This window comes from Pinus tabuliformis, chromosome 8 (genome assembly GCF_031772625.1).
Source record: "Pinus tabuliformis cultivar Carrire ecotype Pingquan chromosome 8, CPIR1, whole genome shotgun sequence".
NCBI lineage: Eukaryota > Viridiplantae > Streptophyta > Pinopsida > Pinales > Pinaceae > Pinus > Pinus tabuliformis.
In genome coordinates, this window is record NC_142294.1 from 238,835,332 (window position 1) to 238,852,525 (window position 17,194).

At 39.8% G+C, this 17,194-nt stretch overlaps 1 protein-coding gene across 1 annotated transcript in view; it reads right to left on the reverse strand.

Moving 5' to 3' along the window:
* Positions 1-17,194, reverse strand: part of LOC149235016 (allantoate deiminase 2-like) — an 80,312-nt gene that overhangs the window by 17,672 nt on the left and 45,446 nt on the right. The gene's annotated exons all lie outside the window — the stretch shown is intronic.

Genomic DNA, 17,194 nt, shown 5'->3' on the forward strand with positions numbered 1-17,194 from the left:
GCTTATGTAAATTTTCATTCTTTGATTAATAAATTGCCTGTAGTAGCCACGTTGGCACACGCCTTGGACTGTTTCCCTCTTTGAGGGTTTTAACCACGTCAAAAATACTGGTGTATTGATCTGTGATCTGGTTGTGAGCGGTGTCCTTTTGGTGTTATTTCTGAGGAACTTACCCTGTAAATTCCTACATGGTATCAGAGCTATTTGAGGGCCGCGTCCGTTGGTGATCCAAATCTGAAGCCGGTAGAACTGCATCCGACTGCTGTTTCCTAGATCTGCTGTTTTTGACTGCTTTCGGGCCGAGAGGACTGCTCTGTTGTGTTCGGAGCATCTGTTCCAGTGAGGAACCCCTTTCGTTTCACGCGAAAAGGTTTCCGGTAGCCCTAGCTGCGTCATTTTTAAGATCTGGAGGTATACAGTCTTTATTTGCAGTTTACTGTTATTTTCTCTCTGCTTATTTCTGTTTCGGTTTATTTAGCTTTTTTTTTAACCGGATCTATACCTTTCATTTCTGCGTATGCTCTTTTCCCTGCACCTTAGTGTGATCTCGGAAAATCAGAAACATTGAGAAAAATATTTAGTTTTTCGGCTAAAGCTAACTTTGAGCCACAAGGTTCATTTTTTAAAATATCTAGTTTTTTGGCTAAAGCTAACTTCGAGCCATAAGGTTCGTTTTCTTTGCATGTCCGTGTTGGGTTTTGTGTTTTGTGTTTTGTGTTTTGTAGGGAAAAAGAGCTTTCTCAAGGCAAGCACGCAAACCAAGGCCCCCCCCCCTCTCTCTCTCTCTCTCTCTCTCTCTCTCAAATTTTTTGTATAGATCAATTGGTTCAAAGCTATTTTAAGAGAGTAGAGGTCTTGGGTTCAAGTCTCCATTTTGTGGGGGCGGATTTTTTCATTTCCGCACATTCGCGCACTTTGCCGGCAACTTCAACAATTTTTTTTCAAAAAGCCATAACTTCTTCATCCGGAAGCCTTTTTCAGAGCCGTTTTTTTAAAACCGCCTAATTTTTCGAGATCTATCCATTGGAACACTTACTTTCAGCATCTTCAGCTTCAGTTTTTAAAAAAAAAAAAAAAATGGAAAGTCCATGCCAAGTCATTCTTGACAGCACTAACTACTTCCAATGGATATCCTACATGGAAGATTTACTTAGAAGTAAAGGTCTCTACAGAATAGCCACAGACCAAGAGAAGAAACCAAAAGATGAAGACAAGGCTGCAAAATGGGAAAATAGACAAGATCAAGCACGTGGTTTGATAGGGATGTCTATTTCTCCTGATCTTAGATTCCATATTGCAGAACTTGAGACTCCTCATGAAGCATTGGAACAAATCACTAAAGTTTTTGGGATTAAAAATGAAATTAGAGCCCATCAACTTGAAAATGAGTTGCTTACATTGGATCCTAATAATTTTTCTTGCATTGAAGATTTCTTGTCCAAATTCAAGACCCTTAGATATCTCTTGGAAGGTGTTAAGGTTAAGAAAGAAGATAGTAACCTTATTTATTCCATCCTTACTAAGTTGGGACCAGCCTACTCTGTATTTGTTTCCACCTTCCATTCTACAAGGGAAGCTTTCATTTGTCAAGGAAAAGACTACAAGGCCCCTTCCTTTGACTCTTTTTGTGATTCTTTAATAAGAGAACAAGAAAAACTCTTACACCTTGGTCTTCTTAATCTTGGAAACTCTTCCAAGAAAGCGTTAGCCGCCCAGCAGCAACCAAATTCAAAGAATCCTAAGAAGTCATATCCTAAAAAGAATGGTCCTAAACCAAACAAGGGTCCTAAGCAAACTCAGCCTCAAAATGAAAGATCATTTCAGCAAAATGATAAGACCAATAAAAACAAATGGAAGAAGACTGATAGACATTGTAACTTTTGTAATCGAGATGGCCACTTAGAATCTAAATGCTTTAAGAAGATGGAAGCCTTGGAAGCCGCAATGAAGAAACATAACATCCATGTGGAGCATTCTTCAACTTCAACTTCAACTTCATCTTCAGGAATGGCACTTTCTGCATGTCGTTGTCAATCATCTCAGTCTGGTTATGCATTAAATGTATCTTCTTCTTCTCATTCTCATGAGTGGCTCATTGATTCTGGAGCCTCTTATCACATGGCCAAAAACAAAGCCATGTTTTCTTCTTTAAATGATTGTAACACCAAAAATATATATGTTGGTGATGATAGATCTCTTAATGTTGTAGGGACTGGAACTGTTCATCTAGACAATGGTCAGTTTAATGATGTATTATGTGTTCCAACCTTATCCTGCAACCTTCTATCTGTATATCAGATAACTCATTCAGGTGAAGGTAAAATTGTTGAATTTTCACCTCATGATGTTGTAATCAAGGATCTAAGAGATCCTAAACAGATTCTAGCTACTGGTATTGCTGATGATTCCACAAGGTTGTATAAGTTTCACAACTTTGGGTCATCAAATCTTCCCTCAGTATTTGTTGCTCATAATGATGAAGTGAGCAAACTTTGGCATGAGCGATTTGGTCACTTAAACTATCGCTCCCTTCAGCATCTATGTAAAGAAAATATGGTGACAGGTCTTCCTATGGTATCTTGCAGAGATGGTGTTTGTTCCGGATGTGTACTCGGAAAACATCATCGGGACAGTTTTGAAAAACGTGCCTCTTGGCACGCCTCAGCCCCTTTACAGCTTGTGCACAGTGATTTATGTGGTCCACTTCCTGTTGCTTCATTCTCTGGCTGCAAGTATTTCTTAACTTTCATTGATGATTTCTCCAGACGCACTTGGGTATACTTCTTAAAACTCAAGAGCGAAGTATTTAACACATTTTTGGCCTTCAAAGCCTTTGTTGAAAAACAATCTGGACATCAAATTCTTAAGCTAAGAACTGATAATGGTGGAGAATATGTTAAAAACACATTCATCAACTTTTGCACCGAAAATGGAATTCAAATGCAACATACTGTTCCATACACTCCACAACAAAATGGTGTAGCTGAAAGGAAAAATCGCACCTTAAAGGAAATGGCTAATTGTATGCTGCAATCTAAAGGACTCAGTCTTAGTTTTTGGGCCGAAGCAATTAATTGTGCAAATTATATAATAAATCGCACTCCTACTAAGGTTCTAAAGAATATCACTCCAGAAGAAGCTTGGAGTTCCATTAAACCAGATGTAAGTCACTTTCGTGTTTTTGGAAGTGAAGCATGGGCCCATATTCCAGATGAAAAGCATAAAGCTTTAGAACCTAAGAGTGAGAAATGTACTTTTGTTGGATATTCTGAAGATGTAAAAGGTTATAGACTTATTCCATTTAAGTCCAAAAATGTTATCATTAGAAGAGATGTAAAATTTGATGAAAATAAATCGGCCTGCGAGCCTAGTCCGGCGGATGTGCCACCTCTTCCTATCTCTTCTACTTTTGAAAACATTTCTTCTTCAGATGATGAAAGTGAGGATGACAATCCTCCCCCACCTTCTCAGGATCCTCAACTTCCAAGATGGGTCCGTGCTACTCGGGATGCAGCAGGTGATCTTGCCGGTGATCCTACAGATCAGCGACGTACACGTTCTCAGTTTGAAAGAGCCTCTTCTTTACTGGCTCAAGCTCCAGTAAATCATGATCCTGACACTTTTGCAGAAGCTTCAGGCCATCCACATTGGGAAGCAGCTATGAATGAAGAATATCATTCATTGTTGACAAATGATACATGGGATCTTGTTCCTCTACCAAAGGGACGCAAACTTGTTAGATGTAAATGGGTTTACAGAACCAAGTATGGACCAGATGGGAAAGTTGATAAACATAAAGCTCGTCTTGTTGCTAAGGGCTTTTCACAGGTTGAAGGCATTGACTACACTGAAACCTTCTCCCCTGTTGCCAAAATGAACTCTATCCGCCTTGTTCTTTCCCTTGCTGCCTCTTTAAAATGGGAAGTCCATCAGATGGATGTTAAATCTGCCTTCTTGCATGGGGACTTGCATGAAGAAATCTATATGGAACAACCCATTGGCTTCATACAAACAGACTCCAGCCTTGTATGTCGACTTAAGAAATCCTCTTTATGGTCTCAAGCAAGCTCCTCGGGCTTGGTATGCCAAAATGGATAGCTTTCTTTTAGAATCTGGCTTTTCTAGGTGTTATTCTGACAATACTGTCTACACCAAGAAAGTGGGCAACTCTCTTATCATCCTTGTTCTTTATGTTGATGATCTTATTCTTACTGGTAGTGATCCCAACCTTATAAACCATGTGAAGTCCAGCCTTAAAAAGAAATTTGAAATGACAGACTTAGGACACTTACACTATTTTCTCGGTCTTCAAGTCTTGCAATCCAAGGAGGGTATTTCCCTTTCCCAGTCCAAGTATGCTTGTGATATTCTTCGTCATTTTCACATGGAAGACTGTAAGCCAGCCCCTTCTCCCTTTCAGTCTGGAGTCAAACTTTCAGTCTCTTGTACTTCTCCTGAAGTTGATGCTACCTTATACCGTCAACTTGTAGGAAAACTCTTGTATTTAACCCATACTCGTCCTGACCTTTCCTTTGCTGTTGGCCTTGTTGCTCGTTTTATGCAAAACCCCCGTGAAAGTCATTGGAAAGCAGCTAAAAGAATACTTCGTTATGTTCGAGGTACAGTACAGTTTGGGATTCATTACAGTGCCAAAGCAGCTCCTCTATTAGTTGGTTTCACTGATTCTGATTGGGCTGGTGACCCTGATGATCGGAAGTCTACTGCCGGTTATGTCTTCACTCTTGGTTCAGGACCTATTACATGGGCTTGTAAGAAACAGGCTGCCATTTCTCTTTCGTCAGCAGAAGCAGAGTATCGTGGTGCCGTGGAAGCTAGTAAGGAAGCCTTGTGGCTTCGTCAGATCCTATCAGAGTTTGGCTTTGAGCAGCAGCATCCAACCACACTTTGGTGTGATAATCAAAGTGCCATTCAGCTATGCAAAGATCCAGTCCAGCATCAGCGCAGCAAACACATTGAACTACACATGCACTTCATCAGAAAGCTCATTCATGACCATGTTCTTGAAGTGCAATATTGTTCAACAGATGATCAGGTTGCAGACATCTTCACAAAGGCTCTCACAGAGGCGAAGTTCACTAAACTTCGATATATGCTTGGAGTTCAGGAAGTTGTCACTAAGGGGGGATAGGCTCTAGTGCCTCCTTCCTTCTCCTATTGTGTCATATTTGTAAATCCTTCAATCCTATCCCAAGTTGTTCTTAAGGGGGGATGTTAGGATATTCCGACACATAGGATATAGTTAAGTTCAACTTGGTCTAGTGTAGAGTTAGGTAAAGTGTGTTTCTTTACCGTTGTACATTTTGTAACTTACAATCCGACGGTCACGATATGTAGTGATCCGACGGTTCACTCTCTCCTCGGTATTACCGACACTTGATCCGTGGCTTGACACCCGATTGGTCCATGAGTTCTATTTAAAGCGCATGGAGGGTCATTGTTCGGGTAATCCGTGCATGAGAGAAGCTTATGTAAATTTTCATTCTTTGATTAATAAATTGCCTGTAGTAGCCACGTTGGCACAGGCCGTGGACTGTTTCCCTCTTTGAGGGTTTTAACCACGTCAAAAATACTGGTGTATTGATCTGTGATCTGGTTGTGAGCAGTGTCCTTTTGGTGTTATTTCTGAGGAACTTACCCTGTAAATTCCTACAGCCCTCATGGGAATTAAACCTTACCCAATGGTAAAGAATTGAAATATTATTATTATTTATTATATTTAAATTTTATCATTTTTAATCTTAGGCTTTATGTATATACAATGCATTCCTTTTAAATGCTTCATCCTCAAAGCAATCTTGGATGATTTTTCCTTCCATTATATAGAGGTATCTTATTTTCGGATTTGTTTTTGAATATTTGTGAGTTCTTTTAACGGATAATGTCGACATTATGAGCCATATACTTTGTGGTTCTTTTGTTTCCATTTGAATTCCATAAATTGTTCTTGTAGTTTTGTGGCATAGGTGCCCAATTACATCAACCATTCCAATCCTAACATCATGTTCGTTCCACTAAAGAGTAGAGCCTAGTATTCAGATTGTAATTCTAGATTTTGTGTCTTTACAAAAACATTATGGCACCATCCTAAGACTTTTTTTTGTTGACCATCAGCAGCTATAACTATTACGCACCAAAGTGTGGGTAACCCATCAGAGAAATTTTTTTCCTCGGACAACAAGCCAGCCAACAACCCTATTGATCAGCACATGACATGATACCATAGATCCTCCGCCTATTGCTTTGATCAAAATTTCTTTCTGAAATTCCTCTTTGAAGGAAGTGTTGATTTCTGGTAGCATTGGATGTGCTCTTAGCCTCAAAATTCGCAAGGAGGTGAGGACACATGCATTCCACAATACCCAGAGATCATTTTGGGAAATTCCACCCGGAGACATTTTTATTAAAATAATTAATTATTTTTCATGGGTGCCTAAGCCTAGACTTAGGAAATTAAAATAATTAAAGGGTATTAATCTAACTTTGGGTGAAATTTCTAGAAGAAGACAAGGATCAAGCCAAGATGATCTGAACCATTGATTAGGATCTAATCTGGGTCGTTGGTTCTCAACAAAAGGATTATAAGAAGAGGGTTGATGGGAATTTGGAAGGCACATCGAGTGAAGATCAGAAGATCGAATTTCTGAAGCATAGCAGTTGTCGAAAGAGGAATTCAAAGTGATCTTTTGCAGTGAAGAGCATGGGTAATATCCAAAGAGAAGCTTTTCCTGGGCCAGAGAGTGCAAGGCAGAGAGGGCAGAACGACGTCCAAAGAGGCCGACACTGGGCCACGCAGAGCCTGAGAGAGAGATTGAATTCCTGCTAAGGAAATCGAGTTTCAAAAGTCGGGAGCCGGGGTGTGAGACTGGGACGCTGAGAGCTGAAGTTTCCAGCCAGTAGAGGATCAGAAGGAGGGGCAACGCAATCCCAGCAGAGTTGACGCAGAGACTGCGTGGGGTTGACGCAATTCTGTGCAGAGACTGATGCAGAAGGGACGCAAAGGCTCAATTCCAGAGAGATCAGAGACAGTTCTTCCAATGACAGGGTGAGATCATCTCACTATTTGTTTTGCCCAGTTTCTCTCTATATCAGATAGCCAGTGGAGCATCCAACGAATTGTACTCAGGATTACTACTGCTTAATAATAAAACCCTCAACTGCTACATTGGTTTTCCTGCATTGGGCTTTTCCGGGGACATTGGTCCAAAAACAACGGTGTAATGTGTTGTGTATTTATTTCTTGCTCAGTTTCTTGTTTCTGCTTATAATTTAAATGGTGAAGACTCCAGTGTATTAGTTTTGGTGTTTACTAAAGGAAACAGTAAATAATTTGTTCAGTGATTAACAAATAGAAGGAACTTAATCAGTTGCTGCAGTGGTGAATCCGGTAATCGAATTTTCACAAGGTATCGGAGCTGCAAGTGAAGCAAGAGAGCAGAGTTGGAAGAGCCGAGAGCTGAAGAGAAGGATCAAAGTGCTACATAGGCAGTAAATCGAATCCCTAAAGGGATTGCACAGTCCAGGCATGGAGGGCAAAGATTTTTGAGGAAGGTCTCTCTTTGACTGAGTCAACAGAGAGGTAAGACTTCCAGATCGAAGTTTGACAGTGTCAAAGGGAGCAACGTAGCAGCTTCAACGAAGAGGTAGTTTTATGGTGTGACGCAATTTTTTGCAGCAGTTGTTGGGGTAGAAAATCGTCAAAAGGAAGAAGGGAGACACTATTGAGGGGATTTCTTCCTCGGAGAATCCTAGCCAAGGAATTTGATTTCTCTATTGCTGAGCAGCAGCAGAGAGGAGCAGCTCTACTAACTCCAGCAGGGAGTGCGTAGGCCATCCCAGTGCTGCGTAGAGGAGAGAGGAAGCAATTCGACGCTTTCGTTGGCAGCGATGGCAGCCAGTGGGTTACAAGATCAGGATCGGTTGGATGGCACATCCAACTATGTGATCTGGAAGGCGAGGATGTCATGCCTTCTCGATGAACATTTTCTCAAGATCTATGTTAATAGTGCGGTAGCTGAGCTTGCGAATCCAGATCCGCTCAAAAAGTAGAAGGGAGAGATGGCAAAGGCAAAGGGGCTGCCAGAGACTGCCAAGGAAATGTGGGATGCCTTGTCCATGCTATATCAGGGATCTTCCGAGCAGCGGAAGACGTACTTGGAGCAAAAGATTAGAACCACGTAGATGCAAAAGGGGGAACGCATTGAACCGTTCCTTGCAAAGCTTTAGGAAACCCGAGACGAGTTGGCAGCTGTGGGGCCAACACCTCAACCTACCGAGATGGTAAGGCTAGCTCTAAATTCAGTCTCAGAAGAATGGCAAGTGTTTGTCTAGGGCATCCTGAGCAAAGCAAGATTGCCAGATTGGGAAGGGATGTGGGCCACTCTCCAGCAGGAAGAGAAGAGGAGAGACTTAGTCAAGTGCAAACTTGACAATAGCAGCGGCAACAGTGGGACAAAGCTAACGGAGGAGGATGAAAATGCATCCCTCGAATCTAAGGGGCAGCAGGAGCAACGGAAGAAGAAAGATATTTCGACGATCAAGTGCTTTGGTGTGGCGAACTTGGTCACTACGCTACACAGTGTCCTCTCAAGAAGAAGGACAAGGACGAGAAGCAGGATTCGAAGGTTGCATCGGCATAGATCGAGGACGAGGAGTTTTCCATGATCACCCAGAGGCAGGGTGATATAGAACTGTAATTCGAAAGAACTGCAGATGGGCGGGATCCTTGAGGAGTCCACCTCTCAGATCAATACCTTGCTACAGGAGCCCAGATCAGAAGTAGCACGATGGATCGGGTCAGTTGACACAGAGGAGTATCGGAGAGAAAGTTACAATAGCTAGGAACGCCAAAGACTGAGCAGCGCAAAGCTAGAGTCAACAATAGTGCAGTTAGCACAGAGCAGAGTCAGCAGCGACGCAGAGGCTTCAGAGGCTCACACAGAGGCTAACAGCAGTCAAAACTCTAGCAACAAATGCATCATGTTGAACACCAGTTCAGTAATTTTGGATGCTTTTCCGTTGTTGATGCAGTAGCAGTAGAAGTTGGAGAAGATTGCAGTGCAGATGCAGTGTTGGCAGTGGTGGTACCAGCAATAGCACAGATGCAGAAATTATGAGGGTTGTAGTACAAATGCAGAGTTGGTAGTGGCAGTGTTAGCAACAGTACAGATGCAACATTTGCATAGTAGTTGGTGGGCAGCGATGTCAAACATCAACAGCACAAAGGGAGATGTTACAGAAGGGTGATGCTTCAACAGGTTGCATAACTATAGGCATTGAACAAGAATATCAGGCTCAAGGCACGAGCACGAGTACAGTGACTAGTATGGCATTGGTACAGTTGTTGAGAAGAGTTCGCAACATGTGGAGAAGCAACATGATGAGGAGCTTGAAGCTCCACCCACCACAAGTGGGAGAAGAAATTGAGGTTCTTCGAGCATTGAGATATGCAGGAGTTTGTGGGAACTCCTAGATCAAGCACTAGGGACAAGATACCACCAGAGAGATATTTGGGGTACATGGAGTTGATGAGTGAGCTTATTGACAATGAGCCTTCCAGCTATGAAGAGGTTGCGCAGCATCAGGTGTAGCAGAATGCAATATTGGAGGAGTACAAACCATCATGTTGAATGATGTTTGGGAGGTCGTGCCTAGATCATTGGATAGGGCAATGGTTGGTTCTCATTAGATCTATAAGATCAAGCACACTACAAATGGCAACATATAGAAGTTCAAAGCCAGGTTCATGGCCAAGGGGTTCTCCAAGGAAGATGGAATAGATTATGAGGAGATGTTTGTTCATGTGGCCAAGTACACTTCCATTAGTGTCGTGATCTCACTTGTAGCACAGATGGGATGGCATATCCTAAATGGAGTCATGGAAGAGAAGGTGTACATTCAACAACCAAAGGGCTTTGAAACATGTGTATGAAGGTTGAAGAGACAGCTACACAAACTCAAGCAAGCTCCTAGAGCATGGTATGGTCGGATTGACAACTACTTGCAAGAAATGGGCTTTGTATAGAGTGAGTCAGATTCAAACTTCTATAGACTACTATCTTATGGTTGGAGGTGAGCCACTCATTCTCGTGTTATATGTGGATGATCTATTTTTGATTGGGTCGCTACGGATCATAGAAGACTACAAGAGGGACTTAGCAACAAAGTTCGAGATGAAGGACTTGGGATTGATGCACTATTTTCTAAGACTCAAGGTGTGGCAAACAGACGGGCAGATCTTCCTTGGTCAAGGGAGATATGTTCTGGATATCTTGAAGAGATTCAGGATGTTGGATTATAGACCCATGCCTACACCTATGATAACCAATTGGAAGAAGATTGATGCATCGAATCAGGAGGCAGTGCACCCCACCTTGTATAGATAGCTTATTGGCTCTCTCATGTATATGATGAACACCAGGTTAGACATTTGTTTTGCAGTCTGTTGACCACTACGTGTCAATGACCCATAGCAGTACACCCCCTTTTTTCGCAAAAAGGGATAGCGTCTGATCGATGTGTCTGTGTCGTCCAGCTATCATCATCAGTCTGATCTTTTTATGTTATAATGTAAACCCATTCTACATGTATATGATGTAAATAATCTCAACAGATTTGTGTCATGCATGTAATTGCCTAGGCAAACCTAATTTTTTGGTGACGACCTACATTCTGGGAGGTTTTTTGTCTCACCGATCCATTCTCGGATGGTCAACAGAGTTTTCCTTTAGTCTTACCCCAAAGCCGGAATGTATTTTGTCACTGGGATCTTAAGCGAGTCCTAGTGTTATAGATCGAGTCTATGTAAAAGTGATTTAGGAATAATCCTAACTATTTGGTTAGATTATTTTATTACAAATTGTTTGGTCTGCTAGATTATATTTGTGTCGCATAAATAGGTAATCTATGAGGGTCTTTTATAAATGGGTTTTCCCCCTTGAGATGTAAAAAATATGAAAATTATGATGTAAAATGTCTTGAGGGTTCAAAAAATAATTTATCCCTTCATAGGTTATTTAATTAAATTTTCTGGCCAAAAATTAATTAAAATCCTAAACCAGAAATTTAATTAATTCTAGGTCCTAGGTAAATTTTAATTTTTCAAAGGCAAAATTCGTTGGTCCTTCAAAATTCAAATTTTAAAAGGTCCCGGGACTAAGGTAAATTAATTATTTTGCTAAATTTTAAGACTTTGGTCCCTAGGGTTTAAGTCAAAGCCAACTTTTTTAGGAAATTAACTCAAAATCTTTATTTTTGAGTTAATTAAAATGCATTTAATTGAAAAATTCAAATTTTCTCAAGAATTTAATATTTCAACAGATGAGATTAAAAGAAATTTTAATCTTCATCAACAGTCGAGATTGCTTTGACGAGGATCACTCGAACTAGTCGTTCGAAGATTTATCTTTAAATAGGAGGTCATTTGTCACTTATCCATCCTATCTCTAGATCGTATACTAAGCTCTCAAGCTCTCTTGTATACCTTTCTGAATTAATGCGAAAGTCTTTGGGGTTTCAACGTGCTGTAGTGTTCCTCTTCATAAATTTATGGTAACATTGTTTTAATTTCTGCTTAATATTATGTGAAAACTATCAATCAATAGCTCTCTTAGAATAATCTGAATACAAGTATCTTATTCAGTTTGTTGGATCTAGGGTAACATTTTTAATTTTGATTGAAGTAGCAGATATCTCTATTTCTTTAGAATTTTATTGTTGTTCTATTTCTCTACTTGATTTAATGGTTGATCTAGTGTTTGCAGAAGATCTCTCAGGTTCTCATTGAGTGTTTAAAGATAGTCTTTGGTTGGACCAACCAACTCTCAACACATATTTTTCAAAGAGCCTACTTAATATAAGCCTCAAGATTTATCTAACAATAATCTTTTTTTCTGCAGGGTGTTTTTGGGCTAGTACCTCTCTAAAATTTCAAAATCTTTTAAATATTTTGTGGAAATTTTGATAGATCTAGCTATTAAGAGCCTTAAATTATCAGATTTGAGAGCGGAGTTATAGTCATACTCCTTAGATCTAATAAATCTATAAATTATTTGTATAGATCTGTAAATTATTTGTATAGATTTGTTATTTACTTGTGTAAATCTGAAATTTTGTAACATAATTTTGAATTTTAACACTTGGGTTTTTGGGACTTTCTCTAGTTTTGTACATATTGGGTAGAGTTTTTTACTTTTCATTTGTGTAGGAATAGATATGAGAAATCAGCCAAGAAAATCTTCAAATCTAAGTTAGATCTAAACCCTGGAGAGCAAAATCTAGGCTCAAAGATTGTGTGCAAGAATAGATCTGAGAAATTAGTCAAGAAAATCTTCAGATCTGAGCTAGATTTAGACCCTGAAGTGCAAGATCTAGGCTCAAAGATTGTTTGTAAGAATAGATCTGAGAAATCAGCCAAGAAAATCTTCAGATCTGAGCTAATTCTAGACTCTGGAGGGCAAAATCTGGGCTCAAAGATTGTTTGCAGCAATAGATCTAGGAAATCAACCAAGTAAATCTTCAGATCTGAGATTTTTTCAAGAAAATCTGGGGGTTTTGAGACAAATCTAGGCCCTGGAGGGCAATATCTTGTCCGAAATATTTTTACAAGGCTAGCCATTAAAGATTTTGTAATAAACCTGAAGATCTGAAGCAAAATAACTTTTTTTAGAACAAGGGTTTCAAGTTTTGGAGCTCCTAAGCCCAGATCTGCCTTCTCCTAGCCCAACGCTAGTTCTATTGGGCCTAGTGCTATCTCTCATTGGCCCTAGATTCCCCTTGCTCCATTTCTGATTTAAATGTTTGATTTTCTGAAGCTAATCATTGGTGGGTTTTTGCAGAAAATTTGGTAAAAATTTGTGTTTCAAGTATTGAAATTTTTTTTGGGCAACTTGGACAAGGTATCTTCAAGGCCTAGGGTCTAAGGGTTTGATCTCTAAACCATATTTTTTCTCACTGTTTGCTACAGCAGTCATATACCTTTCTAATAGTGGTGAAAAACACATCTAAGTGGTTTGAAATTAACTAAAAAAAATTGTTAAATACATTAATAAGTCATTTATGTTTGATGTGTATCAAAAATTTGGCCTAGATCTACATTTTGGGTAACTGTTATCTCTGAATAATTCTGTTTCTGAAGTCTGAAATATAACAGTGGCAAAATTTCATGTGGGTTAGCCTAAAATCAGTTCCTAAGTTGTCTAATACATTAAGGAATTAATTTCTTGAGTTGGGCATTTATCATTAGGCTTATTTCATGTTTTAATTGTTGGTTGTAATAAGTATATCAGATCTGATATAATTCTGGAAATCACATCATAACAGGCTGAAAAATTTTTATAATTCATGTGGGCAAGTTTGGAAACTTTTCGGTAAATTTTTGGCATAAAGATATCATTGATAGCTTACTATTTTCATTGTCATATTGTTGTTGTCATAAAGTTTTTCTTACTACTGTCCTAAAAACTAATTTCTGAAAATTAAGTACTCTGTCATAGAATTGTGATCAAATGCATATCTTTTGTTTCATAAACTGAGCATTTTTTGAGCATCTGTTGACGTTAATTGCAAAGAATTTTTTGTTCTCTTTGAGCTATAATTGTATCAAAATTATTTGAAATACGCTTGTGGTTTAATTGTAATATTTTCAGGGGTTTATTTTTAAGTCTTCATCCAATAAAGCGAGCATTTTATTTTGGTGATTAAGGGCTTTTGCAACACAAGTGTTTCTAATCCTCGGGTCTAACTTCTTCTCATCATCTGGTGCATTTGCATATAAGTTAGTTTTGAATAAATAAAATTTACTTCCAAGCATAAACTTGATCGATAGAGATAGGTATCCATCCATCTTTTCTTGAGAAGTCTGCTTTTAATAGTACTTAAAACGGTGACCTTGCAGTTGTCAGAGCCACAGCTCTCTGCGGTGCCGGAGGCACCGGGTATGTTAAATTTTCAGGAGAGGTATCGTTAATCACACCTTAGTGTGCTTCACCTTATCTTCTTTCTGCCAATTACTGCGAAATCAGGTTCAATATAGAAAGGATCGAAGGGTTAAAACTTAGATAGGCATTTAACTAAAATGAACCAAGATTCTTGCATCTCATATTAACTTTAGGATCTGCACTTCATATAAGATAGTCATTCATCCAAGCAGCAGTTGCAAATCAATTACATGGTCCTAAATTTCCTAGAAAGATAGTTGACTCCATAAGGAATTGGCATCAATTGCTTAAAATCTGATCAAAACCTATAAACCTTGCTAAATCTAAATCAAATACTTGGTCGCTTCGCTGTGTCTCCCGAACTGACTGGTTGCCAACTAGTTCTCCTTCATAGGGTCTACCCCCCTTAGCCTACTGTAGGGAGACAGCTTAAACGGAGAGATTGGGGATCAGGGTACAACCTTCGATCTGAACCGTTGTCGCGGTGCCTAGACATTCTGTGCGACAACACGGTCAACACACTTAGTCAGTTCATGGTGGAGCAAAGAGAGTGCATTGAACACTAGCAAAGCATGTGTTGTGATATCTACGAGGTACAGTTGAGTATGGGCTGAGACATACTCAAAGTGATGGTGTCGGGTTGATGGGATATACTGATGAAGACTAGGCAGGTAATGCAGTGGGAAAAACACTTCAGGATATTGCTTCAGCATGGGATCAAGGATTGTCTCTTGGTACAGTAGGAAGTAGAAATCAATTGCATTAAGCTCTACTACAGATATTTCTTTATCTCATACACTGTTCGTGGACTTTATTGCAAATTGAAAATAGTTACACTTAAGTTTCCTAATCCTAAACTCCATTTTACTCATGTCTAGGGGCCAATAACAAAAAATTACTCAACCCTTTTTAAGTTACTTGAGATTTTTAAGAATTGGCAAGTGTAAAAATTGTGCATAATACTATATAATATACCTTGTTATGGTTATAAGCTTCAAGCAAATACAAATGCTAATAGTTAATTATGACTTTTAATATATATATATATGATTGTCTTCCCCAACCTGTCATCCCTTAAAAAATTTGGGGGTACACTCTAGCAGTCCCGGGGACATGTCCCCACGGGGAATGTCCTCGTCATTCCCCTATCCTGAAAACCAATGCGAGAAGAAACATTACACGAAAAGGGAATAAGCTAAAGTTGATAATTAGATCTCCCCTACAAATCTCACTTTTCTCCTTCAGCATACAAATCCCACAGTGAACACGCATTCCTAAAGGGCGTATCAGGGCATCCAGGGCTTGCATGCTTTTCGAGGCACTCAAGCTGATTTTGTGGAGGCCGTACAGGCCGTACAAATCTCGCAGGGCAGCAAGAGAGGGCCGAACCTTAGCATGGATTTCGAGGCAGCTTGGAGCTGCATTTCACAGTTGGCATATTTTTCTAGGCAAGCCATACAGCTGTACAGATGGGCTGGACTGTTTCAGACACATTTCTCAGTGACATTTCAGAGTTGTACCAGGTTCTAAATTGAGGAGACACAGCACACCCCTAGCAAGATGAAAATGCCTTTGGGCTAACCCCAAAAGCTAATAAATCAAAGGGCTTCCCAGCTGAATTCTCCAAAAGCATGTAAATATTTTAATTGACAGTCTATATGAATAGATAACCTACCATTTATTTGCCAGAAAGATAATACTAAGTGAAAGGCCACAAGCCTTAAAAACATGTTTTTTCACCCTTGTGACTAGTCAACGCTTATACGTATACCATCACAAAGCTCATTGTAATCATCATTTAATACCATAGTTTTAAAAACCGGCCACAAAAACCAGTAACCGGTCTAACCGGCCGGTTAGAGGCCTGGCCGGTCCGAACCGGCCTAAAAAACCGGGTTAGATACCTCATGTGCCCAAAAAACGGCCCTAACCGGTAAAAACCGGCCGGTTTAGGGCGGAACCGGCCGGTTTGTAGCAAACCGGCCGGTTCCGTCCTAAACCGGCCGGTTTATGGACAGCCCACCGAATTATGACAAAAAGTGCAGCGGTTTTGTGGTTTAGGGGTTTTGGGGGTGAGGGAAAGGTATTTTCCCTCCAAAAACACCCTCACACTTGCTATAAGAGACCCCTCTCACTCTCATTTGTCTCACACAACTGATTTGGAGTGTTTGTGAGTGTTTGTGAGTTTGTTTGTGAGCTTGGAGAGTGTGGAGTTTTTGCTGAAGTAGTCATCTTGGAGTTGGAGTTGGAGCTATTTTGGAGATAGTGTGTAGCTGTCAGTGGAGTTGCCATCTTCAAGAGGAGGCTAAGGGAGCTAGTTTGCATTTCCAGGTAAGGATTTGCACTTGATAATTCCTCATTTGAGTCTGTTGTCCATGAATTTTTTTTTGTGTTATAAACTTCTCACTTCTATGATCTACCATCCAGGGAGTCATCATGCCTCCAAAAGCCGCAGATACTGCATGGGCTCATTGTGATATGATTGATGGCAAAATGATCTGCAAATATTGCCAAAAATCCATTCAAGGAGGGGGTATTAACAGGTTCAAGCAACACTTGGCTGGGATAGGAGGCCATGTAAAGCCATGTGGAGCACCAAATGAAATAATAGGGCATATTAGGGCAGAATACCTTCAGAAGTTTGAGACTCAAGTCACTGAACCAATAGAGAAGTTTGTGGCTACACAGTTTGGGAGTCGAGACTCAACCAACTGAGTTTGATCATGATGACTGAGACTCATGAGAAGTTTCAACTTCAAGTGATAATGTTGATCACTATTATAGTATTACTATTATCATATATGTAGAGTCTAGACTGAAGTCTTGTAGTAGGCCACTGGCCCCATAGTTTGTAGGCTTTATTTTTGCACTCTAGTGGCCATTTAGAGCCTCATTGCTTATGTATTTTGTCGATGATATGTATTGCACTCGGTGCCATTTTGATATATTCACCTTTAAGGCTTTACATGGTATATCAATGAGCAATCTTTGCATATTTTGTCTCTATTGGCTTGGAATCATGGTTTTAAATCTTAAAAATAGTTTTTTTCATTAAAAAATAATTATTTAATGTATTTTTCTAAAACCGGTTCGTTTAGACCAAACCAGTCCTGGTTAGACCGGTTCCGGTCGGTAAACCGGTTCATTAGGTGGACCGGTCCGGTCACCGGTTCCGGTTTTAAAAACACTGTTTAATACATCTCTTTTATATATATAAATATTTTATCTCCAAATTGGAA